Genomic DNA, 27223 nt, shown 5'->3' on the forward strand with positions numbered 1-27223 from the left:
CTCTGCACATTTCCTAATGCATTTTTTTTTAATTTTGTTTTTGCTTATTTGTTTTTTACTGTTGAATATTGAGAGATAGTCTTTTCTAGATATCAGTCCTTTATCATATAAGCAGTTTTTCCTACTTTCCAATTTGTCTTTTCATCCTTTTCACAGGGTCTTCTGCAGAACAGAAGTTTATAATTTTGATGAAGTCCAATTTATTGACTTTTTTTCTTTTTATGGATCATATTTTTTTTTTTTTTTTTTTTAAGGAGGGTGCAGCTCTCTCTGGCCCATGTGGGGATCGAACCTGCAACCTTGGTGTTATAGCACCATGCTCTAACCAACTGAGCTAACTGGCCACCCCTGGATCATACTTTTGGTGTTAAGTCTAAGAATACTTTGCCTATTCCTTAGATCATGAAGATTTATTTTCTTAAAGTTGTATAGTTTTACATTTTACATTTAAGTCTGTGATCCATTTTGAGTTAATTTTTATATGGTGTTAGACTTAGGTTGATGTTCAGTTTTTCTTTTTCTTTTTCTTTTTTTTTGGCTGTGGATGTCCACCTGCTACAGCACCATTTGTCCCATTTGTCTGACACCAACTTAGCTGTAGAAGTGGGGGGTGCTGTTACTTCTGAGTGGGTGCGGAAGTCCAGACTCTCCATATGGACTCCACTGAAATGCAGGGAGTGGGCTGGGGGCTTGTTACTGGCCAGTGGGAATGAAAATGTCATCTCCTTACTTGGCTTACTCTGACACCACCCTGGCAGGGTACTGTGATGCCCAATTACAATCACATGAGTGTAGAAGTTTGGCTCTGTACTTGATCTCTGGTGGTATGAGTAGGGTGGGAGCCAGTGTTTTTCTGTGGTATTTGGTGAGAGTAGAGCAGTTGTTGTCTACAAGTTCTCTGTCATGCTATTCTGCCACTTTCTTGGCCCTTTAGATAAAGCAGACTTTTGTTGGGGCTTCTTTTGTCTGTTTCCATTGTGCTGTCCAGATTGCCAGCATCTGCAACTCCAAGTCTAGGATATATAAAACAAACAAGCAAGCAAAAGAAGAAAAAAAAAAAACAGGGAATTTACAACAACATTTTTCCTCACATGCCCACATCCTGACCTAGTTTGCCTCTTCCCTCCAACTTTTAGGGTTTTTATGTTTGTTTTATATGTGATATGTAGGGTTTTGTAATTGTATTTTTCTGGAAGAATAGGAAGAAATATGTCTACTCTGTCTTTCCGGAAGTGGATGTCCCCCAATTTGATTTTTAAGTGAAACTTAATGGTCTAGAAAATATGTCATGTTTTGCTAGCAGGCAAGCTGTATTATTTTAACATGCTCTTCAAAGTTCATAGCACAAGAGGACAGGTGCTTCAATAAGTTACTGGATTTTCATGTTGATGATGAAAAAAAGAGAGAAAAACTGATCTTCGTCAGTTGTGTGTAATCTGCCCACTGAATGACCTTTAGGGAAGAGAATATAACTGATACCATTTTTATCTCTCTCTGACTTTATGTTCCTCTAGAATCTAGACTTATAGCAACATGTATTCTAGTGCTTCCTCTCCATCCCACTCAATGGTTGTAATGACACCTCCAGCTCACCTGGCTGCACGACAAAGCCACATTTTTACTGACTTGCAGGCTTCTGTCAGTGAGTCTACAGATATTTATCGAATGCCCCAGGGGCAGACACTTGTGTGGGTGCTTAGCAGGCGAGCAGCAGCCGGTGTCCTTTGGCCTTCAGCCTCCCCAGGGCAAAGACTGTCAGACAGCTGAAGGGGTATACAGGTGTTTTAAATTGTTAAAAAATTGCCCTGGAAGTGGCTTTCTTCAACAAAGCCCTTTTGAAGCTGGGTTTGAGTATCATTTTCAGAAAAGGAAAAATAAAAAAAAATAAGTGAACTCCCCTTTCCATTGATGGAGGAATTTCTCTTTGACATGGAAATGGAAGAGAAAAGAAAGTAATGCATTATTTATGTGGGCTTTGCCACAAAACATCAGTTTTTCCACGAGGTTTCTCCATAAGGATAGGGGCTGTGTCGTCTTCATTTATGTCTCCTAGCATGGTGTCTGACACAGAGTAAAGGCTAAAATCCATCTCTGTCACACTGAGCCACAGTCACGTGTGAATCCCGTGTGGACCCCGAGTTCAGAAGGTCCAGGAAACTGAGCTCCCCTAATCCAAAAGCATAATTAAACATTTCAACAAAAGGAAGAAAGATAAGATACAGAGACAGGGCCATTAAACCATAGGTTTCATAAGATCACTATGACAGTGGCAGCTGTGCAAATACAACAGAGGTGTGTTAAAAAAAAACAAAGGCCTCTGAAGACATAGGAGAGTCAGAAAACTGATAAAGACTCTTGTTAAGGAAAAAGTTATTCATGATGCTTATTAAAGACAGTAAGGCTGAGTTTATTCATGGCCAATGAGACAGGTGTAGGGACCACTGCAATGGGCTTCTGCTCATTTTGAGAGAGATTCGGCTCAGCTCTGAATCCAACAAGGAAAAGTGAGAATCCATAGCCAAGGAGCAGGGTGCGGGGCGGGCGGTCAGTGAATGGAAAATTATTAACAGTAAGAGGTAAGAGGGTGATCCTGGCTAACCCATCTAACAGGATTCTAGCTGAAGGCAGGCCAGAGTGACCAGACCTCACCTATGCGATGGAGGAGAATGAAGACCGAGTTCTATCACTTATCGAGGGTGCAGGATTCTAGCCAAACTGATTTAGCAAGATTCTTGCTAAAATGGAACAATGCAGAGATGAACATGGAACCCCAAAAGTCAGGGCTTCATCAAAAGGAGCTCAGAAGAGCTTGAACAAACATCGGTCAAGAAAAGAATCTTTGTTATTGTCTTCTTGACCAGACTTTAGTCAGGCTCCTCTGAGCATCTTCTCAACTTGACCTCAGACTTGCCCTGTGTGCTTGCTGGGACTGCAGAGCCCAGTTTTAGCAAGAATCCTCCTAAGTCAAAGAGAGACTCCTCCTACCCTGGTTACCCTCAGTATCTGATCAAATTCCTTATCCCCCACCAACCTGCCCTTGATATCCAATCATCATGGCCTGCCTTTAGCCAGAATCCTATTAGGTCAGATTAGCAAGAAATCCCTCTTAACTCTTGATGTCTTCTTTTAGTAATTTCAATCTGTTGACCACCCGGTCCAACCACTACCTTGTCCTTGGTTAGAAATCCCAATTTGTTCTTGTTATATTTGGAGTTGAGCTCTCTCTCTTCCCTATTGGAATAGTTTTGACATCTATTGTCATAATTCTGAATAATGTCCTCCTTAACATTTTCACAAGTGTCAGAATAAGTTTTTCTTTAACACAGTCTAAATCAAGAGGAGGACTGGAGAGGCAGCTTTTCTCCTCCTCTCTCTTGTTATATTTCTATTACCTCTAAGAGTTAGAAAAAAAATGAAGAGATAAGCATCTTGGTTAGAGACAGACAGACCTGCTCATTGCTACCCCCAGATCTGTCCTTTTTAGCTGCATATCACGGAAAACCTGATCTATTGTGTCTGGAAGAATAGGACACTAAGTATTCTCAGACACGTAGGTTTTAGAAGCTTCTTCCTCCTTCCTAACCTCTTAGGATTCTTCTGCACTACTGGGAAGTTGGAACTGGGAAGTACATTTTTATACTTGAAAGGCCTATATCCTGGATTGGGCTCCAAAGGGGGCAAGAGAACAATCACCTTGGAAAGAGCAGGGTGGTGGAAAGAGAGGGGTGTGGAAAGTTGGGGCTGTTTACTCCTTTTATTTACTAGGAAGCCAGAAGGCAGTGAAAGACTGGAGCCTTGCTGTGATATAGAAACTGTCTGAAAAGGGACGTCCTCTTACCCTTTCCTTGCTGTTATGTAAGTTAAGCTGGAATTGGGACACCCCAAATTTGTTGCACCATTCCATTCTCTTTGGTTTTCTTTAACTGTGATCAAACACCTGAGTGAAAGTTTGACATTCCTAACTTGGCTGGGACAACTCCCATACTATTAAATAATGGCTAACTCAGCTCTCTTATATTGGACAATGCCTTGTTGACGACTGAATTGATAAATTTAGAAGTAGAAAAATGAGATGGGGTTTCTCCAATATCTGCTTGTCCAGTTGTAAGTAGTTTTGCTGATTACAGAAGTTTCCTACTCATAAAAGGTCTTTGAGATCATCTAGGTGAACTCTTCCCTTATTTTAGAGACGAAAAAAAAGAATTTTAGAGAGATGAAGCACTGTGACTTAGATTGCCCACCAGTTAATGGCTGGGGTGGACCTTGGTTTCTTCTTCCTTTTTTTTTTTTTTTTTTTTTTTTTTAAATACCCTCTCTACCAGCCTCCACCTCCTTATCCTCTGGGATTTTGGTTTTTTACTTCCAGCTTTTTCTTCTCCATCACCCATGAGTTCACCTTGCTGCAGCATGTAAATATTGGTCTTGGCAAGTAATCTGGGGATAACAATACCTTTTACTAGATACAACCCCTAGGATATTATTCTAACTCTAGACCAGAAGGGAGGGTGGTCAACATACAAGTCACCAGGAATACCTTGGGAAGAGTACCCTGTTTCTAGTCATTCTCATTTGGCAGAACATGAAAGAGTTGTTTTTTTGTTGTGGTGGTTCTTTTTTTTTTTACATTATAGATGAAAGAAACACATCTGAAATGTTGACTATTAAAGCTTAAGGTCCAACACCAATCGTTCAGTAAAGAAGTAGATGCAAGCAGATACAGAAGGCTGCAGAGGGTGCTTAGAGGGATGTCTCCTACCTACCTCTTCTTTTCAAAGCCTACCGCTTAATCAGCTGGGTGTGAACTGTGAGGGATTCAGAATGGAGCTCAGTAGGCAAGAGACAAAATAAACAGATGTTTACACAATGGGACATGAAAGCCAACACATCTGAAATATATAATAAGCAGAAATTTAACTTTCTGTGACAAGTGGGTCAAATATCATCTCTTCCCCTCAAGTGTAAAAGCCCATCATCTAATAGATCTTAATTGTTATGTACAGCTCACGTCAAGAGTATAAAGGGCATTCAATCATTTATAATATTGGTGTATAAGATGCATCAAACTAAGGAAAATCTCTATAGTGTTTAGTGTATAGTGTTTAGTGTTTAGTGGTAGTTTCCTTTACCCTCTCTTACAGTAATTATTTTTTTGCATGTGTTCTTCCTTCCCGCAGCTTTATGGAGTGTTATATTGACATATAACACTGTAAGTTTAAAGTATACATTGTGACGATTCGATACATGCATATATTATGAAATGATTACCGCAATAAGGTTAATTCACATATCCTTTTCCTCACATAATTTTCATTTTGTTGTTATTGTTATGGTCAGAACATTTAAGATCTACTCTCTTAGCAACTTGCATTTCCTTACACTAATTTCTCTCATTCATTTATTCATTCATTCATTCATGCATTCATTCCTTTAAAATCCAACTTTCCAGGCACGTTAGTTGATAGTATGAGCTTGAAAATATTTCTAGGATGAGGAAATGGATGAATGCAATTTCATTTAATTCTCATGACAACAATCTGATGAAATAAATATGATTCTCAGATTGCAGATGGAAAAACTAAAGCTCTGAGATTGTAAGTCCCTTGCCCAAGGTCAGAAGTTACATCCAAGTCTGCATGTCTGTTATCAAATCATTATATACACTATATGTATGCCTTTATATTTCTGGAGATCTGAGGATAATAAGGATAGAAAATAGAGGGACAGAAATCATAATACTCTCCTTATAAAGGGTAGCTTCACTTTTCTATGACGGAGATCCCCAACATATATATTATTAAAAACTGTAAGTTAGAAACCTGTAGTTCTGCAAAATACTGAGTAGAGAAACAAGGGCCTCTGCTAATGATTTCCTGGAACTTGCCTCAGGCTCGCAGCTGGAAAGAAGAAAATGATTGCATCCCAAGGCACAATCTTACTGTGATGGTTTCAGATATTTTCTAGGTTGGGAAAGTTAAAGGAAAAATAAAACATTAAGGTGAGTGTTGAACTAGGACATTAAAAAATGTTCAGTAGCCTTGAGCAATCCCCGGACCCTTGCTTCCATACTTCTAACCTGCAACCAACCCTTTGGTTCCACCACTTTAGCTGATAGTTTATTACTTGCCTTTGCTCACATATCGTTGCTGCCTTCTGAGGTAAAATGTTTCAGTCCAGAGATCATAGAACCTCTATAGCAATAGGACTTGACTCAGTAATTTCTTCTTTATCACTTTGCTAGAGAGGTAGCTCCCAAAATATGTTATTACCACCCCTTCTTCCTTTCTGATACTTCTAAAACATATTTCCCTTTGTTTTCCCCATCCTCAAAAACTGCATACTCCATGTCTCTGTTTTGCATCATTCCTAAAGGTCACTCTATATTCTTCAGTCTCTTATCCATTTATTCCATTCCTCCTAATTCTATTAAATGCTCTTTTAAATTATTGGACACTTTTTCAAGTTCATCATTACTGCTAGAGATCTGAAAGCTTGCTTTGGATAAGAAAAGTATCCCTGGTAGGAAGAAGTGTTCCTTTGGTGTCTATCGAATGTTCAAAATGGAATGGAATTTTCTTCACTTTTCCCATTTTTACAATTTGCCTGAAAAGTTATAAAGCACTTTGTTTACTTTATTAAGTACAGTACATTAATCTTGCAAATATACTAATAACTGAAAATCTGCTGCCTTGGCAACTTCCCTACATATAAAAATAATCTCTGTTCATCACAGAGATTTTAATTATATATTATTATTTCCTGAGATCACCTTCTGTTTCAAAATGAGGCAGGTCTTCAAAATGCAAGCACTGTTCAGTGAAAGCTGCACCTCGGTTAGTGCTGTGGTTGTGGGCGGTGTTCAAGTTCAGTCACACATTTCTATCTGCGGACCTCTCCAGCAATCTGATCATTCGGGTCAGTGGACACTGACTCTTAAGGGACCAGGAAGAAGTTTTATTGTTCAAGTGCCATTTAAGACCCCAGGTCTATGGGTGGATTCTTATGTAGGGAGATTTACTAGCACAGGTCTAGGATAAGATCACATTATTCCAAGCCATGACAAGGTTAGGGATTATTCTCCCTGGTCATGGTAAAGTATCACCGAGTGAAATCAAATGCTCAAAGATTTCTCCGGAAGCTGAGAAATGAGTGATGTTATCTGGTCTGACATTACGTGTTCCCGCAGTAAAACAAATCCAGATTCAATGATTTAAACAACACTTTCTGAGATCATGATAACCTCTTAGGACAGCCTGCTAAGTTTTAAGGTGGTGGGGAGGGATTCTTATTTTGTCTCCGGTCAAGAGTCCTACCTGCATCAGTCTCCCACTGGTATGGCTGTGATGAAAGACATAGGACCGGCAGCACAGCCAGCTCAGTTACACTGGCTCCAACTGTGGCTTCGGCCACTCTCAGTGGCTGCTTTGCTGAGTAAATCTCCAGGTGGCTTTAGTTTTAGATTAGGGACAAAATCTGAAAAGATAGCATTTTGTCCCTATTTTCCTGGTGCTTATAGCTCAACGAGATGGGGGGTACTCTTAATTGCCTTCAAAGTAGTTTGGAATGAGTCAAATTTGACCAGATTAGATAATAGTTTGGAATGAGTTAAATTTGACCAGATTAGATAATAGCTACCAATCATTTAGTAATTTCTACATGCCAACCATCCAAACCATCCAGCTAAATTTCTTACCTGCATTGTCTTATTTAATCTCACACGATCTACGCTGTCTGCCAAGATAGGTAAAGAGAGGTGAATTATCTGCTTCAGAAGAGTTGATGCTTCCCTACTTCCTATAGGACAGACCACACAGCATTTGGAAAATTCAGCTTCCTCCACCCCCCACCCCAATCCCAAATGTCCTGTCTGATGCTAGGTTGTCAATAGGACATTCTAAATTTAGCCTCCTGAATCTAGAAGTTAAATACCAACACGATCCATTCAGAGTACTATTTCTATACATCTGGGTTTTTTTAGCCCTCAGGGAAAAGTTGCAGGTGACCTTTTTTCTCGTGCTTACTAGACTCAAAAGTACATGTAGTTAAAGTAGCTTGACCAGACCAGCTGAGAAAGAAGGATATAACTGTCTCAAAACAGGCCAGAATCCTGCTGGCCAACACTTTATTTTCTACTTCAACTCTACAGGGTCATTTTGGGTTGGGTATGCATAAGAAGGGTGTGTGTGAATTCCAGAGATGTGTGTGTGTGTGTGTGAGTGGGTGTGTGTGTGTGTGTGTGTGTGTGTGAATGCGGTGATTATTTCTGAATGAAAGTGAATGGGGTGAGACGTCATCACAATGGCGGCATGAGGTGAGCCTCTGTAAAGCTCCCCTGGAATTTACAACTAATCGGACAACAATAATTCCACAAAGGACTCCCTGCACAGCAGACAGGCAACACGAAGAGGTCCACTACTGAATTCACCTAAAGGTGGGAGAATTGCACGAGTGGGGGAGGAGGGAAGGGAGAAGTGCGGAGACGGAGCCGCAAGGGCGCAGGATGCAGACCTAGCTCAGTGTTCGGAGCTTGTTGCATCTCGGAACTACCACAGCTGCGGGAGACAGAAGAACTCGGACTGCTAGGGCTCCACTTATGGCCCACAGGGCTGAGGGGGCAGCATGTAACATGGCTGAACCCAACGCTCACGGCAGAGATCTTGGAGAAAAGACTGAGGGAAGAAGGCTGAAACCGGTGGTTTAAGGCTGCACTGCCGAGCAGAGAATGGAAGCCTTAGGCACTGAGACTCCTTACCTTCCCAGAGCCCGCCCCGCCCCCACCTGCCCGGTGCTAGAAGAGGAACAGTAGCAGTGTCAGATCAAAAGAAGAGAATATTGCCCCCCTGGCTGCTTGAAGGCCCGCTGTCATCACGAACGACACAGTAACAATTCGGACCAGGAAGTTCATGACCAATAGACTAATTCAATGGAAACAGATGTTCATCGACGTCCTTCACCCTGGGAAGGCAACAGTACCTAAGACCGAAATTTGGGAAAAACTAGCCAAAATGTACAAGACCACACCAGATGTCATCTTTGTATTTGGATTCAGAACCCATTTCGGTGGTGGCAAGACAACTGGCTTTGGCATGATTTACGATTCCCTGGATTATGCAAAGAAAAATGAACCCAAACATAGACTTGCAAGACATGGCCTGTGTGAGAAGAAAAAGACCTCAAGAAAATAGCAAAAGGAACGCAAGAACAGAATGAAGAAAGTTAGGGGGACTGCAAAGGCCAATGTTGGTGCTGGCAAAAAGTGAGGTGGCGATTGGACGACAGAAGAAGTAAAGATTCGTCAATGACTGGTGATTGAGCAGATTTTTCATGAGAGGACTAATAAACTATGCACTTAAAAAAAAAAAAAAAAAACAGACAATTTGCTGTTCTGAGAACTGTGGACCCCAGACACAGATTCGCAGCCCAACTAGTTCTGGCAAAGGGGAGGGAGCTGTGGAAGCAGGACCAGCTATGGTGGTGGTCACCACCATTGCAATGGGCCACCTCTCACAACGCACCATGCCACTGGCCCCACGTATCTGGGCGGATCCCTGCAGGAGTAAACAGAACTGCTAAAACATATGGGCTCTGAATCTGGTGCAAGAAGAGCTTTGGAACTTCAAAAACTCTTCACATCCCCACACCCTGTGGTCCAGTCAAACTATTAACAGACGAGAAGACAGTCTCCCAGGGAATCCCCCCATTGAGTGAGAAGCTGGAATAATGCAGAGAAAACATAGCAGTACCGTGTGAGAGAGAAAAAAAAGGCTGCAGTCGGAGAGAAAATAAAACATTCTACCAACAAGTACTGGAAAACAAAAGAAAGACCTCTTCCTATCAACCTTTTCCAGAAGCCATCCCTGTAGATGTCTAGGAAGAGAAATAATAAATCAGTAATTGCCATGAATAACCAAGGCAACAAGACAGCTCAGAAAGAAAGTGAAAAGTCTCCAGAAAGGGAACTTAAAGATATGGAAACATGTGACTTAAATGACAGAGAATTCAAGATTGCAGTTCTGAAAAAACTCAACGAGATGCAAGAAAACACAGAAAGGCAGTTTAATGAATTCAGAAACACAATCAAAGAACAACATGAGCATTTTACGAAAGAGATTGAAATTAAAAAAAAAAACACAAAACAAATAGAATTTCTGGAGATTAAGAACTCAATAGAAGAAATTAAGAATGAAATAACCAGCTTAGGTAGTAGAGTTGACCAGATGGAGGAAAGAATCAGTGACATCGAAGATAGAAACCTGGAAATTACACAGATGGAAGAAGAAAGAGACTTGAGACTTAAAAGAAATGAAAGAACTCTACAAGAAGTTTCTGACTCTATCAGAAAGAGCAATATAAGAATAATGGGCATACCAGAAGGAGAAGAAAGAGAAAAGAGAACAGAGACTCTATTCAAACAAATTGTTGATGAGAACTTCCCAAACTTGTGGACAGAACTGGATTCTCGAATCCAAGAAGCAAATAGAACACCTAATTACCTCAATCCCAACAGGTCTTCTCCAAGGCACATTGTACTGAAGCTGTCGAAAATCAATGACAAAGCAAGAATCCTCAAGGCAGCCAGGGAAAAGAAGACGGTAATCTACAAAGGAAAGCCCATTAGATTATCATCAGATTTTTCAGCAGAAAGTCTATAAGCCAGGAGGGAGTGGAAACAAATATTCAAACTATTGAAAGAGAGAAATCATGAGCCAAGAATAATATATCCAGCAAAGATATCCTTTAGATATGAAGGAGGAATAAAGACCTTTCCAGACATACAGAAGCTGAGGAAATTTTCTAATACATGACCTGCACTACAAGAAATACTAAAGGAGGCTATTGGAGCACCATTAACAGGGACAATCTGTGGCAACCAAAACATAAAAAGAGGGAGAGTAAAGGCCTGAACCAGAATATGGGAATGGAGAAAGTAAGCATGCTGAAGAAAATGGAATACTCTAAATATCAAACTTTCTTTTACATAAACTTAAGTGTAACCACTCAAAAAAAATCCAGAACTGAAATATATACCGTAATAAAAGAAGAAACAGAGGGAAACATCATAGAATACCACCACACAGAAATAATAGACAACAACAAAAAGGCAAAGAAACAATGGAGACACAGCCTTACTAGAAAGCTAAAGATAGAATGACAGGAAATCCTCATGTATCAATAATCACCCTAAAAGTAAATGGACTGAACTCACCATTAAAAGGCACAGAGTAGCAGAATGGATCAAAAAACTAAACCCAACCATATGCTGTCTCAAAGAGACACATCTCAGCTACAAGGACAAGCATAGACTCTAAGTGAAAGGGTGGAAATTGAGACTCCAAGCAAAATGTACCCAGAGAAAATCAGGTGTAGCCATACTGATATCAGATGAAATAGACTTCATGGTGAAAAAGATAACAAGAGACAAAGACGGACATTTCATAATGGTAAAGGGGACTATACAACAAGAAGACATAACAGTCATAAATATTTATGCCCCCGAACAAGGAGCACCAAAATATATCAAGCAACTACTAACAGAACTAAAGAGAGAAATTGACCAAAACACAATTATACTAGGGGACTTAAATACATCATTGCCAGCTATGGATAGATCATCCAAACAGAAAATAAATAACGAAATAGCAGCCCTAAATAACACATTAGATGAAATGGACATAATTGACATACATAGAGCACTTCATCCTAAAACGTCAGACTATACATTCTTTTCTAGTGTACATGTAACATTCTCAAGGATAGACCATATAATGAGACATAAAATCAGCCTCAGCAAATTTAAGAAGATTGAAATCATACCAAGCATATTTTCTGATCACAAGGCTTTGAAATTGGATATCAACTGCAAAAAGAAAGCAGGAAAAAACACAAATACATGGAGATTAAACTACATACTTTTAAAGAAAGAGTGGGTCAAAGAAGAAATTAGAGGAGAGATCAAAAGATACATAGAAACAAATCACAATGAAAATACATCCTACCAAAATTTTTGGGATGCAGCGAAAGCAGTTTTAAGAGGGAATTTTATATCATTACAGGCCTATCTCAAGAAACAAGAAAAAATCCCATGTTACACCTTAAAGAACTAGAACAAGAAGAACAAGCGAAACCCAACGTCAGCAGAAGAAAGGAAATAACAAAAATCAGAGCAGAACTAAATGAAATACAGAAGAAAAAGACAATAGAAAAAATTGTGACAAAGAGCTGGTTCTTTGAAAAGATTAACAAAATTGATAAACTCTTGGCTAGACTCACTAAGATAAAAATGGAGAAGACACTAATTAACAAAATCAAAAATGAAAAAGGGGAAATTATCACGGACACCACAGAAATACAAAGGATTATCCAAGAATACTATGAAGGACTATATGCCACCAAATTCAATAACCTAGAAGAAATGGACAAGTTCTTAGAAATATATAGCCTTCCAAGGCTGAACCATGAAGAACTGGAAAATCTAAACAGACCGATCACCAGTAACGAAATTGAATCAGTCATCCAAAACATTCCCAAAAGCAAAAGTGCAGGACCAGATGGCTTCACTAGTGAATTCTACCAAACTTTCAAAAAGGTTCTAATACCAATCCTGCTCAAACTCTTCCAAAAAATTGAAGAAGAGACAGTACTCCATAACTCATTTTATGAGGCCAACATTACCCTGATACCAAAACCTGGTAAGGACAACACAAAAAAAGAAAACTACACACCAATGTCTCTGATGAATATAGATGCAAAAATTCTAAACAAAATTCTAGCAAATCGAATACAACAATGCATTAAAAAGATTATGCATCACAACCAAGTGGGGTTCATCCCTGGGGCACAAGGATGGTTCAACATCCCCAAATCCATCAATGTTATACGTCACATAAACAAAATAAAGGACAAAGTCATATGATTATGTCACTTGATGCAGAAAAAGCATTTGACAAGATACAACATCCATTCATGATTAAAACACCTAGTAAAATAGGTATAGAAGGAAAATACCTTAACATAATAAAGGCCATCTATGACAAGCTCTCAGCTAATCTCATAATTAATGGTGAAAAACTGAAGCCCTTTGCTCTACGTTCAGGGACACAACAGGGCTGTCCCCTATCACCTCTGCTTTTCAACATAGTGTTGGAAGTCCTTGCCAGAGCAATCAGGCAAGAGAAAGAAATAAAAGGCATCCAAATTGGGAATGAAGAAGTTAAATTATCATTCTTTGAAGATGACATGATGCTATATATAGAAAACCCTAAAGACTCCACCAAAAAGCTGTTAGAAACAATCAACGAATACAGTAAAGTTGCTGGCTACAAAATCAATGTACAAAAGTCCACTGCATTACTATATATTAACAATGAAATCTCAGAAAAAGAAATACAGAAAACAATTCCCTTTGCAATTGCAGCAAAAAGAATAAAATACCTAGGAATAAACTTAACCAAGGATGTGAAGGACCTATATGCTGAAAACTATAAGACATTTTTGAAAGAAATTGAAGAAGACACAAAGAAATGGAAAGACATTCCGTGCTCATGGATTGGAAGAATCAACATAGTTAAAATGGCCATATTACCCAAAGCAATATACAGATTTAATGCAATCCCAATCAAAATCCCAATGGCATTTTTTAAAGAAATAGAACAAAAAATCATCAGATTTGTTTGGAACCACAAAAGACCCTGAATAGCCAAAGCAATCTTAAGAAAAAAAAAACTGGAGGTATCGCACTCCCTGACTTTAGCTTGTACTACAGGGCTACAACAATCAAAACAGCATGGTACTGACAGAAAAACAGACACATAGACCAATAGAATAGAATTGAGAACCCAGAAATAAAACCACATAAATATGGACAGATAATTTTTGACAAAGAAACTAAAAACATACAATGGAGGAAAGACAGCCTCATCAATAAATTGTGCTGGGAGAATTGGATAGCCAAGGGCAAGAGAATGAAACTGGACTGCTATCTGTCACCATGTACCAAAATTAATTTAAAATGGATCAAAGACTTAAGCATAAGACCTGACACAACAAACTGCATAGAAGAAAACATAGGTACTAAACTTATGGACCTTTGGTTCACAGAGCATTTCATGAATTTGACTCCAAAGGCAATGGAAGTAAAAGCTAAAATAAATGAATGGGACTATATGAAACTTAAAAGCTTCTGCACAGCAAAAGAAACCATCGACAAAATAAAGAGGCAACCAACTGAATGGGAGAAGTTTTTTGCAACCGGTGCCTCCGATAAGGGGCTAATATCCAAAATATACAAGGAACTCATGAAACTCAACAACAAAAATAACAAACAACCCTATTGAAAAATGGGCAGACAACCTGAAGAGACATTTCTCCAAAGAGGATATACAAATGGCAAATAGACACATAAAAAAATGCTCAACATCACTAATCATCAGAGAAATGCAAATAAAAACAATGAGATATCACCTCAACCCAGTCAGAGAGGCTGTCATCAACAAAACAAATAGTAACAACTGTTGGAGAGGCTGTGGAGAAAAAGGAACCCTTATACACTGTTGGTGGGAATGCAGACTGGTGCAGCTGTTATGGAAGGCAGTGTGGAGGTTCCTCAAAAAATTACGAATAGAATTACCATATGACCCAGCAATCACTCTCCTGGGTATCTACCCAATAATCTGAAAACATTTATTCATAAAGACACGTGTGCTCCAATGTTCATTGCAGCTTTGTTTATGGTGGCCAAGACATGGAAACGACCAAAATGTCCTTCGCTAGATGAATGGATAAAGAAGTTGTGGTATATATACACAATGGAATACTATTTGGCGGTAAAAAAAGACGATTTAGGAGCATTTGTGACAACATGGATGGATCTTGAGAGTATGATGCTAAGCGAAATAAGTCAGACAGAAAAAGCAGAGAACCCTATGATTTCACTGATATGTGGTATATAAACCAAAAACAAAAGAGCAAGACAAACAAATGAGAAACAAAAACTCATAGACACAGACAATAGTTTAGTGGTTACCAGAGGGTAAGGGGGGTGGGGGGTGGCAGATGAGTGTAAGGTGGATCAAATATATGGTGATGGAAGGAGAACTGACTCTGGGTGTTGAACACACAATGGGATTTATAGATGATGTAATACAGAATTGTACACCTGAAATCTATGTAATTTTACTAACAATTGTCACCCCAATAATTTTTTTTTTTAAAGAAAGTGAATGGGTGTCTGAGATGTAAATAATTAGCAACTCCTTTGTTTACTTCTTTCTTCCCTGCATCTGAAAATGCTACAAATCAGTTTTTGTTACTTTTTTTCAATTGCTCAATTTCTACAGAAACCCCAGATTGCAAGAGGTAGGCTTTGATATAGATTGGAGTTAGTAAATTCTCTGGAGTGGTCAAATGTGGAATTAAAAAAAAAAATTAAGTATACTGAAAATTAAGAGTACTATTTATCCTTGAAAAAAGTCTTTCATGGGGGCCGGCCTGGTGGCTCAGGCGGTTAGAGTTCCACGCTCCGAGCTCCTAAGGCTGCCGGTTCGATTCCCACATGGGCCAGTGGGCTCTCAACCACAAGGCTGCCGGTTCGACAACTCGAGTCCAGCAAGGGATGGTGGGCTCTGCCTCCAGCAACTAAGATTGAACACTGCACCTTGAGCTGAGCTGCCAGATGGCTCAGTTGGTTGGAGCCCGTCCTCTCAACTACAAAGTTGCCAGTTCGACTCCTGCAAGGGATGGTGGATTGGCCCCCTGCAACTAACAATGGCAACTGGACCTGGAGCTGAGCTGCACCCTCCACAACTAAGATTGAAAGGACAACAACTATTACACTATTTTACACTATTAACAACAGTCACAAAGATTCTAATTTTTCCACACTTCTCTAACACTTGCTACTTTTGGTTTGCTTTGTTTATAGTAGTCATCGTAACAGGTGTGAAGTGATACTTCATTGTTGTTTTCCATTTCCCTGACAATAATGTTGCATATATTTTCATATACCTTTTGTCCATATGTATGTCTTCTTTGGAGATATGTCCATTTTTAATTGGATTATTTGTGGGTTTTTTTTTTTGCTATTTAATTCAGGCTTCTTAAATTTGTTAAGAATTTGTTTTGTAATCTAACATGTGATCTATCCTGGAGAATGTTGCTTGTGCACATGAGAACGTATATTCTGCTTCTGTTGGGTGAAATGTTCTGCATACGTCTGTTAGGTCATTTGATGTATAAAGTTGTTCAACTTTTCTGTTTCCCTATTCATCTCCTGTCTGGATGTTTTGTCCATTATTGAAAGAGGGGTATTGAAATCCCCTACTCTTATTGTGTTGCTGTCTATTTCTCCATTCAGTTCTATCAATGTTTGCTTCATATATTTGGGAGCTCTTGTGTTGCATGCTTTCGTGTTTATAATTATATCTTCCTGCTGAATCGACCCTTTTCTTATTAAATAATGTTCTTCTTTGTCTCTTCTGACAATTTTTTACTTAAAGTTTATTTTCTCAAATATAAGTATAACTTCTCCTCGTCTCTTTTGGTTACCATTTACAAAAAAAAAGAAATATGTCTTCCCATCCTTTCACTTTTAGAATATGTGTGTTCTTAAATCTAAAGTGAGTCTGTCATAGATAGCATGTAGTTGGACATTGCTTTTTTATCCATTTAACCATTCTATGACTATTGATCAGAAACTTTAATCCATTTACATTTAAAGTAATTATTGATAGGGAAGAATTTTTGCCATTTTAAAAATTGTATTATGTCTGTCTTGTAGCTTTTTTGTTCCTCTTTCCCTCTCTTGCTGTCTTCATTGTTGTTAATCGATTTTTTTTTTTGTAATGATATCTTTTGCTTTCTTTTTCATTTTCTTTTGTGTAACTTCTATAGGTATTTTCTCTGTGGTTATCACTGGGCTTACATAAAACCTCTTACAGTTATAACAATCTGTTTTAGCTGATAATAATATAACTTCGTTTGCATATAAATCCTCTATATTTTTACTTCTCCCCCTCCACACACACTTTGTTACTGTATCACAAATTACATCTTTTATATTATGTATCCATCAACTTTTTTATAGTTATAGTTATTTTTTATACTTTTGCCTTTTAACTTCTGTACCAGAAGTAAAGTAATTTGTGCATTGCCATTACAATACAATATTCTTATGTATCCATACATTTACCTTTACTAGCACACTTAATACTTTCATGTACTTTTGGGTTCCTTTTCACATTCTTTCATTTCAGCTTGAGGAAATCCCTTTAGAATTTCTTACAAGTTTTGTTCCTCTTACTCTCTTGCTGTCTTCATTGGTGTTAATTGATTTTGTTTTTTTGGTAGTGATATCTTTTGTTTTCTTTTTCATTTTCTTTTGTGTATCTTCTATAGGTCTGTGCTTTCATAAAACCTCTTAAAGTTGTAACAATCTGTTTTAGCCGTTTAGTGGTGATGAATTCCTTCATCACCACTTTTTGTTTTTCTGGGAAAGTCTTCATTTCTCCTTCATCTTTGAAGGGTAGTTTTGCCAGACATAATATTTTTAGTTGACAGGTTTTTTCCTTGTTGTTTTTGTTGTTGTTTTCTGTTTTTTGTTTTCCTGTACTTTGAATGCATCATCCCATTCCCTTTTGGTCTACAAGGTTTATGTTGAGAAATTGCTTATAGTCTTATGGGGGTTCCCTTGTACACAACAAGTTGTTTTTCTCTTGCTTCTTTCAAAATTCTCATTGTCTTGGACGTTTGGCAATTTGATTGTAATGTGTCTTGGTGTAGATTTTATTTTATTTTATTTTTTATTTCCTCCTAGGTAAAGTCTGTTAGGTTTCTTGAACCTGGAAGTTCATCTCTTTCCCCAGATTTGGGAAGTTTTCAGCCATTAGTTCTTTAAATAAGCTTTCTGTTCCTTTTTCACTTTTTCTGGGATTCCCATAATGCATATATTAGTATTTTTATGGTATCCTACAAGTCCCTTAGGGTCTCTTCATTCTTTTTCTTTTTTTCTTTTTGTTCCTCTGATTGGATAACTTCAAATGACCTATCTGTGTTTGCTGGCTCTTTCTTCTGCTTTATCAAGATAGATGTTGAAACTCTCTAGTAAATCTTTCAGTTCAATTATTCTTCAGCTCAAAAATTTCTGTGGGTTTCTTTTTATATTTTCTGTCTCTTTGATGATATTCTCATCTTGTTCATGCATTGTTTCCTTGAGCTTGTAGAACAAATTTATGGTTCTCATTTTGAATTATTTGCCAGGTAATTAATATATCTCCATGTCTTTAGAATCAATTTCTGGAGATTTATTATTTTCTTTTCTTTGGGACATGTTTCCATGCTTCTTGGTCTCAAAATTTTGTGTTAGGATTTGCACATTTGAAAAAACAGCCACCTCTCCCAGTCTTGAAGGGAACACCCTTGCCAATTAGCCCAGATAGAGATTCTGGGGGCCTCTGAAACCTTTTTGGGGGGCGGAATGCCATTTTTTCTGAGTTTGTTCATTTAGTCTCTCAAAGAGGAATCTTTTTTTTTTTTCCCCAGGAGCTGATAATTTTTTTACTCCCTCTGGTGCCTGCCTGTGGCACTGCAAATTCTCTAATTCTACAGCAGCAAGTAATCCTGCTTTCCCTTGTTTTCAGTAGCCACCAGGCAACTAAAGTCTGCTAGTTCCCCATCAGTGCTCAGAATGAAGAGAGACAGAGATTATTCCCTGAGCAGCCCTCTGAAAAGCTGAAAAGCTGGACATACACTCCCCTCCCCTCTTTTTCTCCCAAAGGAGAAGCTTCCAGTTTTGTCACTTCCTCCACTCATGATGAACTGTGCTAGCCAGAGCAAGCAATCACTACCCCACTCTGCTCTTTGGGGGAGTGGCCCCAAGGCTCCAAACTATATCTGTTCCATTACCACTCCAGGTGAAATAAGACAGAAATCATTCCCTCCAGCAAAAAGCTGGGACACTGGTTATCCACTCCACACTTCTCATTTCCTTGAGGGATAAGTTGCAATGTGGTGCATTCTCTCTCAGTACTGAGCAATGTCAGCTTGGGGAAAGAGATTAGGGAGATAAAGTGAATTCGCTCTTCTTGTCTGAATGCAAGTGTTCTTGACTCTGGGCTCACCTGGGGTACTGAAACTTCTTAATTGGATTATGGAATTCTCATGAAGGCATTTTGGTCCATATATCATTGTTAAATTGGTGTTTATATGAGGTAAAAAGGACTAGGACTTCTTATTCCAACATCTTGCTGATATCACTCCTCTGAAAGTCTTGAGATAATCAATGTGAAGTGCTAGACACGTTTCCTGTTATACAGTATAGGCTCAATATATCTCATTGGCTATTAATATTATCACTCTCATCTTCTTGTACTTTACTGAAAATTTATACTATTTCCTTAATACAGCATTCTTCCACATCTTATATTGTCTCTTCTACCTGAAAGGCCTTTCCTTCCTTTTCTACTCAGTGAACTCCTTTCTAGAAGAAGCTTGAATGTCATGTTTATTGAGTCACCAGAAAAAAATTCCCTTTCTAATTTATTCATAGCACTTTTTCTTTTTCATTTTTACCTTAGAATCCATATCACATTGTATTATAATAGGTTCCAGCATTATCTGTCTCCAGGCACCTTCAAAAGAGGGGTAATACCTAAATTGACCTGTTTCTATTGCTGACACCTATCTTCTCTATTTTCTGTCTAGTACCAAGCAAGGTGACCCATATGAGGTGCTTATTAAGTGTTTATCAATTGAATTGTGTAGGACAGCCATGCTGCTTTCTCTGAAACCTAAGAGATAACAAAGCTTTGTTTTTTCCTAATTTGAATTTTTTGGCCTTGACTAAAATTCTCAGGCAAAATGAAATGTCAATGGACTTGTTCTGTATGGTTGTAGAACAGTGACATGCATAGTGCAGGAAGACAGGAAGAGAAGAGGCTAAGTCAATGGAAGGGGCTTTATAAACCAAAAAATGCATTTAACATTGTTTATTGAAGAGCTTCTACTTGGTTCTCAGGCTTTGCCTGGGCTTCTTTCCCAGTCTATTCATTGGAGGGTGGGCCACGTAGGTGTCCTAGGCCCAGGAGGTAGACAAGGGACAACTGTTTATGAGGAAAGTTTATGGAGCTTGGATGCATGGGCCAACGTGTCCACACATGTATCCAGAAAATGGCATGTGCTATGAGACAAAAGTAACTGTAGAAAGAGGAGATAAATGGGCTATGAGCCAGGATCCAGGATTCAGCTCTCAACACCACCACATTCTGGCACAGAATCCCAAGGTATTCAAGAATTCTAATTCAAACTTGGTTTCCATGGCATTTTAAAATAATTTTATTAGTTAGAGGACAGAATTTCTTTAAAAAAATCATTTGTAGCTCTAAAACATATCTATTAACTTATGGGTCTCCATTTACACTTTCGCTCTAGGACCAACAAACATTAGGGGAGGGCCCTGCCTGCCTTGGTAAGTATTAAGTATCATGAAAAAGACCAGATTTGTTTTGATAATTACAATTTGTACATAATACAGATCAGAGACACTGCAAACATTTTTAGAGTGTAGCTAATATGAAGTGACCCTGAAACATACCTTGAAAGTTCTTAATTAAACTCTCAATTTTTGACTCACTTATTTAATATTTCCTTTTTATTCTAAAAGTGGAATGTTACTTATTGAGTATTCCAGTTAATTGGGTCAATCAACATTTTTCTGAATATTATTTATGAATGGATAGAAGATATTGACATGCATAGTGCAGGCAGACAGGAAGAGAAGAGGCTAAATCAATGGGACAGGCTTTTTAAATTAAAGAAAGATGCATTTAACCCTGCTATTTGACGAGAACTTTAAGTCCAAAGGGAAAAATGGTGAAAGAGAACTAAACAGCATAAATGTTAAATACATAAGATACAAAGAAAATAACCAAGTAGGATCACAATATAGCCTAGAATGCATTAAAAAGAACACTTATAAAGGAGTATGTTGAACTATTGTGTGAGATGCATGAGGAAATGTGGGAAACAGGTGCCTGGAGATGAGCAGATGCTGCCTCCATGATCATGGGCAATACCGTGTTACTTCTGGCACTGCACTTAAAAAAGAAATGTAAGCATTTGGAGCACGTCTAGACAAGAGTGACTAGGATGGAAGGGGTTTGACATCTCTCAGGAATAGGGATCAAGAACTCATGATAAAAAGTACTGTCTTCACATACCTGAAGGACACTCATATGCAAGTGAAACTGAACTTCATTATAGTCCCAGAGGTCTTAAGGGCAAAGGAAGTCACAGGGAAATGGGTTTTGACCAAACATATACATAAACAAGCTTCTAGCATTGTGTGCTCACCTACTCAGTTCTATGAGGGCAGAGAAAATGTTTGCTGTGTTCACAGTGGGAGCTAGTGCAGTTGTTCTCAAACGTGGATGAACAGCTGGTGGAGCCTTTTGAAAAAATAGCATACTTAGCTCCCACCACCAGACATTTGGATTTAGGTCTTACAGTGGTACGCTCCTCTGGAATCCCGAGATGTTCCAGAGGGGAGCTGATGTGCATCAGGAATTGAGAACCACTGTCCTACTGTGAAATAGAAGGTCTGGAACATGCAAAGACCATATTAATGTCTTGACTTTGGATCTTTGCTCTTGCTGTTCTCCCTGTCTGGGACATTATTCTTGAGGTTTCTGAAAGTTTTGCTCCTTCACTCAGATCTAAAATAGGCCCATTACCCATCACTTCTCTTTGCTTTTTCTTCTTTCTCTTCTTTGTAGTTACTTCTTATATGAAATTCTGCTTATCTGTTTGTTGGTCTCTTTGCCACTAGCATATATGTTCCATGAGGACAATGACTGTCTTATTCCTTGTTGCATATCCATTTCTTAGAATAAAGCCTGGGAAACCATAAACACTCATTTGTTAAACTAATGCAAAGATAAACGTATGAATGACTGCTTATTGGTTCACAGTTTCATTGACAGATTAAATGGCATGCCCCTTTTATAGGAAAGGTGTTCAAATGGAGGTTGGCCAACTGCATTTTTTGAGGATGCTTTAAGGTAAATCATGTATCATATGGAATGTTGATCTCAAAAGTTTCTTCCCAACCACAAAGATTAGATAGGGGGATGGTGAAGAAAGAGAAGAGAAAAAAGCTGGCATAAAAGGCAGCAGAACTAAAAACAGAACTAGAGAGCACTGGAATGAAACAGATTGCTGAGAAGCTGGCTATGGCAGCTGACTTGTTGAAATGTTCACCACACTTTGAAATAACAGATGCACATGGAGGGATCTGTGTGAATATTTGTAATCTCCTGCTTTCTATGCCTTTCCCTTCCTACCTGCTTCCCATACACAGCAGCTTGCTGCCTGGCCATCCATTCCCAGAAAGCCCTTCTCCTTCCCAAAGAGAGGACTAGCTCCACCCCACTAACCATGTTTATACATTAGTTCATTCCTGAAGAAAATGATCTGTGTTCCTCCCTCCCTTAACTCTGTCCTCCTCTCTTTTCTCGCCTGCTACCCCTGTCTTTGCTTACTCTACTTCAGCCACCATGGCTGTCCTGCTCTCCTTTAAACATGCCGGGCATGCCTCCACCTCAGGGCTCCTCACTGTCTGTCCTCTGCCTGGAAATGTCTTCCTCCATAAAGCCACTTGATGCCTTCCCTCCTCTGCTTCAAATCTTTGCTCAAATCTCACCTTCTTAGTGATTCTGACTTTGACAACCCCATTTAAAACAGCAATCTTCCCCTCTTCACATACTTCTGAGACCATTACCCAGCTCCACGTTTCTCACTGTTCGATGTACTTACTATTTGATTACATGCTTTTCAATGCTATTTACCACATCCAATTGATTATCTGCCTTTTCACAACACCTTCTCACACTAGCGCACTCATGAGGGCAGTGAAGAATTTTTGTTTTGTATGAAATTGTATTCCTCATGAGCAGAACAGCATATAGGACCTACTCAATAAATATGTATCAATTCACAAAATAAGTGGATAAATGATATATTAAAATTAAATAAAATCCAGAAAAGAGTTCAGTAAACAATTCTCACTCCAATAAAAGAACTTGCAGATATGAAGAGAATACATTGAAAAAAATGTCCCCTGTTCAAAGACTCTCCGTTATGAAAAAGGCTTACACCACATTTCCTTTGCGAACATGTAAATGTGAGAACTATAATAGCTTTAATTGCTTAATGGAAATCACAGATTTGAGGGGAAGATAAGGAGCTGCCTTTAACATATTAAGTGAATATTGTGCATTGCTGGATTTGTTTTACAAGATTTGTTCAATTACATCCAAGTGAGATGACCCCTGGCAGGAAAGACAGTGAAACTGTGTGATTGTGGGGGGCACGCAAGGGTTGGAGGGAGTGCTCTTGAGTAGGAAGCATACAGGAGAAGGATGAGAGAAAGAAGAGCCTGAGTCCAGAATATTCAGAAAATTTGGCTCCAGCGTGTAGAAATTACACTCTGTATCAAACATGTATCTCAGGTCATAAGCCAATAAAAGGAAATGGAAACAAAATGAGAATCCTGAAATAATGTTAAGATATTTTCATTTGAGATGCTAAGGGCAGACAGAGGAATACAGAGGTGAGGACTTACATGGGAGAAGACTAGTGCCATGAATGTTGAAATATTAATGTGCCTTCTGTTTCCAATTGGACTGTGGTTTATTGTGCAGGTTTTTTCATATCTTGTTAGTACACTACAGGAAGTTGAACAGTTAATTAGGTACCTTTTAGCTGTAATCATATTCTATGGAAATCTGTGGCTGATTAATATGGACCCTGATTATGACTAGATAAATGGGTATCCCTCCTAGACCCTACCAGGAAAGCATCTTAATCTTCTAGTGTCCCAACTGTAGAAATAAAGATAATTGATTAACTCAGGAATAGAGAGTAGAAAGCATGGTAGAGTCATAAAAAAACGAACCAAACCAAACCAAAACAAAATAAAACACCCTTAATCCTGAAAAGGAAACGAGATGAAGTCTGGAAAAGAGACAGGAAAGGTCTATAAGCCCTGGTGAGAGCGATAAGTCTGGGTTCACATGAGACTCATAACATTATCTCAAACCTCAAGACTCAATCCTCAAATAGGTGGTATTTGATCAAATTTTATATATATGTACTGTGCAGAAGTGGGTGAGACTATGAAGAAATCCTCTCTTTTAGTTTCTTGGTGGTGGCTCTGAAGAGAAAAAAATCTAGATCTCTACTGAGCAGGTAGGTGAAAACACACAGAACTGGGAGCATGGTATAGTTTATAAAATATCCTGGCAGTGAATCACAGATTTGGGTATTCTGCAGAAGTTTAGCCATCAATCAGTCTTGTAATCTTAGATAAATTTCACCTGTTGACTAGGTGGATTATAAATTCCTTTCCTACTGAAAAATGCTATGAAATTCTGAACTTGTTTTATAAAGAAAACTAATACTAAGAAGACAGTAAAAAGGTCTCAAGGTAAACAGGGCTCTTCTCTATGACTTAGTAGTAAAAACATACTCAGCAGTAAAAGCGGCAAACTTTAAGGTAACTTGAAAGGGCTATGTGGTTCCCTTCCACTCCTACACCTTGTACTATCTTGAAAGTCTACTGCTGATTTTGGTCTTTTGTGATTAAGTACAGTTCTATTTCAGCGGTCATCTTTAAAACACCAGCATTCCTGGAAGGGATGCTGACACCTAATAGGCACACACGATACATGTTTATATAGCAAATCTACATATTTACCAAATCCTTTACTGAGTAACACGTGAGACAGCTCTTGTGAAGTACTGGGATGTCTGAGTACAGAATTTAGAATGGAGGAAAGAGTTAGTTTTGTAGCCAACTACGCAATCAGCAGCTTGGGGTGTGACTCCCATGCCAGCTCCATCCATTTTTCCATTGAGTCTGATGCATGTTAACTTATGAAGACACTTCAGTCAAATTACAGATTTATTTTTTTGAGAGTCCAAATGAAGCCTTTAACCTGTGGCTCTACAGCCAAAAGAAAAGAATAAATACTTAGTAAGCATCTATTTTGTGCCAGGCACAGGGTTAGGGGTTTTACTTTCACTTATTTTTGAGCACCTCCTCTGGGGGAAGGGGTTCTGGGTGATTCCAGAGTAACAATATGGCTACTATGTGGCTAATTTGCTATCAGGAAAAGGAGAATAGTTTTCTTAGGTAGGATAGTTTCCTGGTTGGTATATTCCCAGGGAAATCAGGTTGGGAAACCCAGTCTACAGTGAGTAAAAGGAGAGATACATGAAGGAAGAAAACCCTCTCTAATGAAATGGCACTAGCTCTTACTATCTTTACTTCTTAATTTTGTATCACTGTTAAGCATCATGGTTCACAGCCCGCAATCCAGTGAACTCTTGTGAATCTTTTGGTTTGAATGGTTTTAATGTACAGCAAAATATTTCATTGGTGGCCTAGGTACTAACCTTTCCACTTTCCACTTTGAAAGATGAGAGGAGACTAACAGTGACCTCTGTGGAAATTTTAGGAGTTTCTCCCAAACATCCTGAGACCACGGGGCTTTTCCTGGCTTGTTTGGGGGAGGTCATCTGGTCCTCCGTGTCTGGATACATGGATGGAGTTGTGAGCCTGAAAATCTTAATGACATATTCTGTTGCACTTTATTTTTTTACTTGCTATTACATTTTATAAAGAAAACAAACAAACAAACAAAAACCCCACAAAAATTAGTTGAAAAGAAATAGTCTTAAATGGAAGTGAGTCCTAGGTTCTTTAATGAATGCTTTTGTTCTTGAAGAAAATGTGATAAGGTCACTGTTGGCTGCAGATGATGAGCAACCCAGTTGGGTGTTTATTCTAAATATATCACACTGGCATCACCCTTGGCAGCTCCTTGCTTCCTCCTACCATCCGGAATTTCCCACCAGATGGGGAGAGAGCTCATTACTAACCAGGAAGGGAGGACTGATGCTAACACCCACAGCAGCAGTCCACTCAACCCCTTCATTACTCTTCTTCTGCCCAAACTCCCAGCAGCCTCTGGTGAAAACCTTGGCCATAGCACGCTGCAAAACCCATGGCCCCTCACGAACACTTCACTTTTCACGAAGGTCATGACTAAGCCGAGCAAGACTTTCTTTGCCAGCCCCCAGCTGAGTGACCTGCTTTCTCAGCAGCACAATTTCTCTAATGAGATTGTTTCACAAAGAGAAGAATAAAATCAAGTGTCAGGGGGTTTGATCAAAGTGATTTTTATGCTCTGAGGCACAGGGTCAGACTGCAGGTACAGATGAGCTTTTGGACCAGAGAAGGTCCTGCTGAGATCACTCCCCACACGTCTCTCTCCTTTTTCCTTGTCACGACCCACCTTTACAATTGTGGAAAGGATCTCCCATGCAAATCCTTGAATTGATTTCAAGAAAGATTCACAGAATATTTAACATATGGCTATCCTTTTGAGCATGGAAGTTATCCTACAGATATTGCTGTATCAGTCATCACTACATTACTTAACAATAATCCAATTAGGTAGAAACTATTATTACTCTATGTTTATGAAAGGAAAAACTGAGACTCAGAAATGTTGAGTAACTTGACCCAAAACAGAGTGCTAGTAACTAGCAAAGTGGACATTGTGACCCAGTTTTATCTGTCTCCAAAATGTATGAGCTCAAACCCTAAGACATAACAAGTAGCATATACGTAGAACCTGAGCTAGGCAATGTGGAGCCTGAAAAGATGAAACAGACCAGGTTGTGGCTTTGAACAGTTTGCAGTGTATTGGTTGAGACCGACATGAACTTAAGTTATAGACAGACAATATAAGAAAGAATATAAAAATCGTACCACAATAGGGGTACGCTTTGCAAATGCTTTGTTACCTCTAAAGTAAATGCTTTGTTACCACTAAGGTGTGAGTAATATGGTATTAAAATAGCTATCATTTTTTCACTGATATGTGGTATATAAACCAAAAACAAGACAAACAAATGAGAAACAAGAACTCATAGACACAGACAATAGTTTAGTGGTTACCAGAGGGTAAGGGGGGTGGGGGGAGGGAGATGAGGGTAAGGGGGATCAAATATATGGTGATGGAAGGAGAACTGACTCTGGGTGGTGAACACACAATGGGATTTATTGATGATGTAATACGGAATTGTACACCTGAAATTATGTAATTTCATTAACAATTGTCACCCCAATAAATAAATTTTTTTAAAAAAGAAAATATAATCAAATAAA

The 27223-nt window shown here is 38.7% G+C and overlaps 1 protein-coding gene and 1 pseudogene across 5 annotated transcripts in view; one reads left to right on the forward strand and one right to left on the reverse strand.

Annotated features, from left to right (window-relative positions):
• The window catches only part of LSAMP (limbic system associated membrane protein), a 1158269-nt gene that overhangs the window by 108307 nt on the left and 1022739 nt on the right, over window positions 1–27223 (reverse strand). The window lies entirely within an intron of this gene.
• LOC308505380 (small ribosomal subunit protein eS24-like) lies at window positions 8874–9257 on the forward strand (annotated as a pseudogene). The gene has a single exon. The product of its transcript is annotated as a small ribosomal subunit protein eS24-like (transcript).

This window comes from Rhinolophus hipposideros, assembly GCF_964194185.1.
Source record: "Rhinolophus hipposideros genome assembly, chromosome: 2".
NCBI classification, from domain to species: Eukaryota; Metazoa; Chordata; class Mammalia; order Chiroptera; family Rhinolophidae; genus Rhinolophus; species Rhinolophus hipposideros.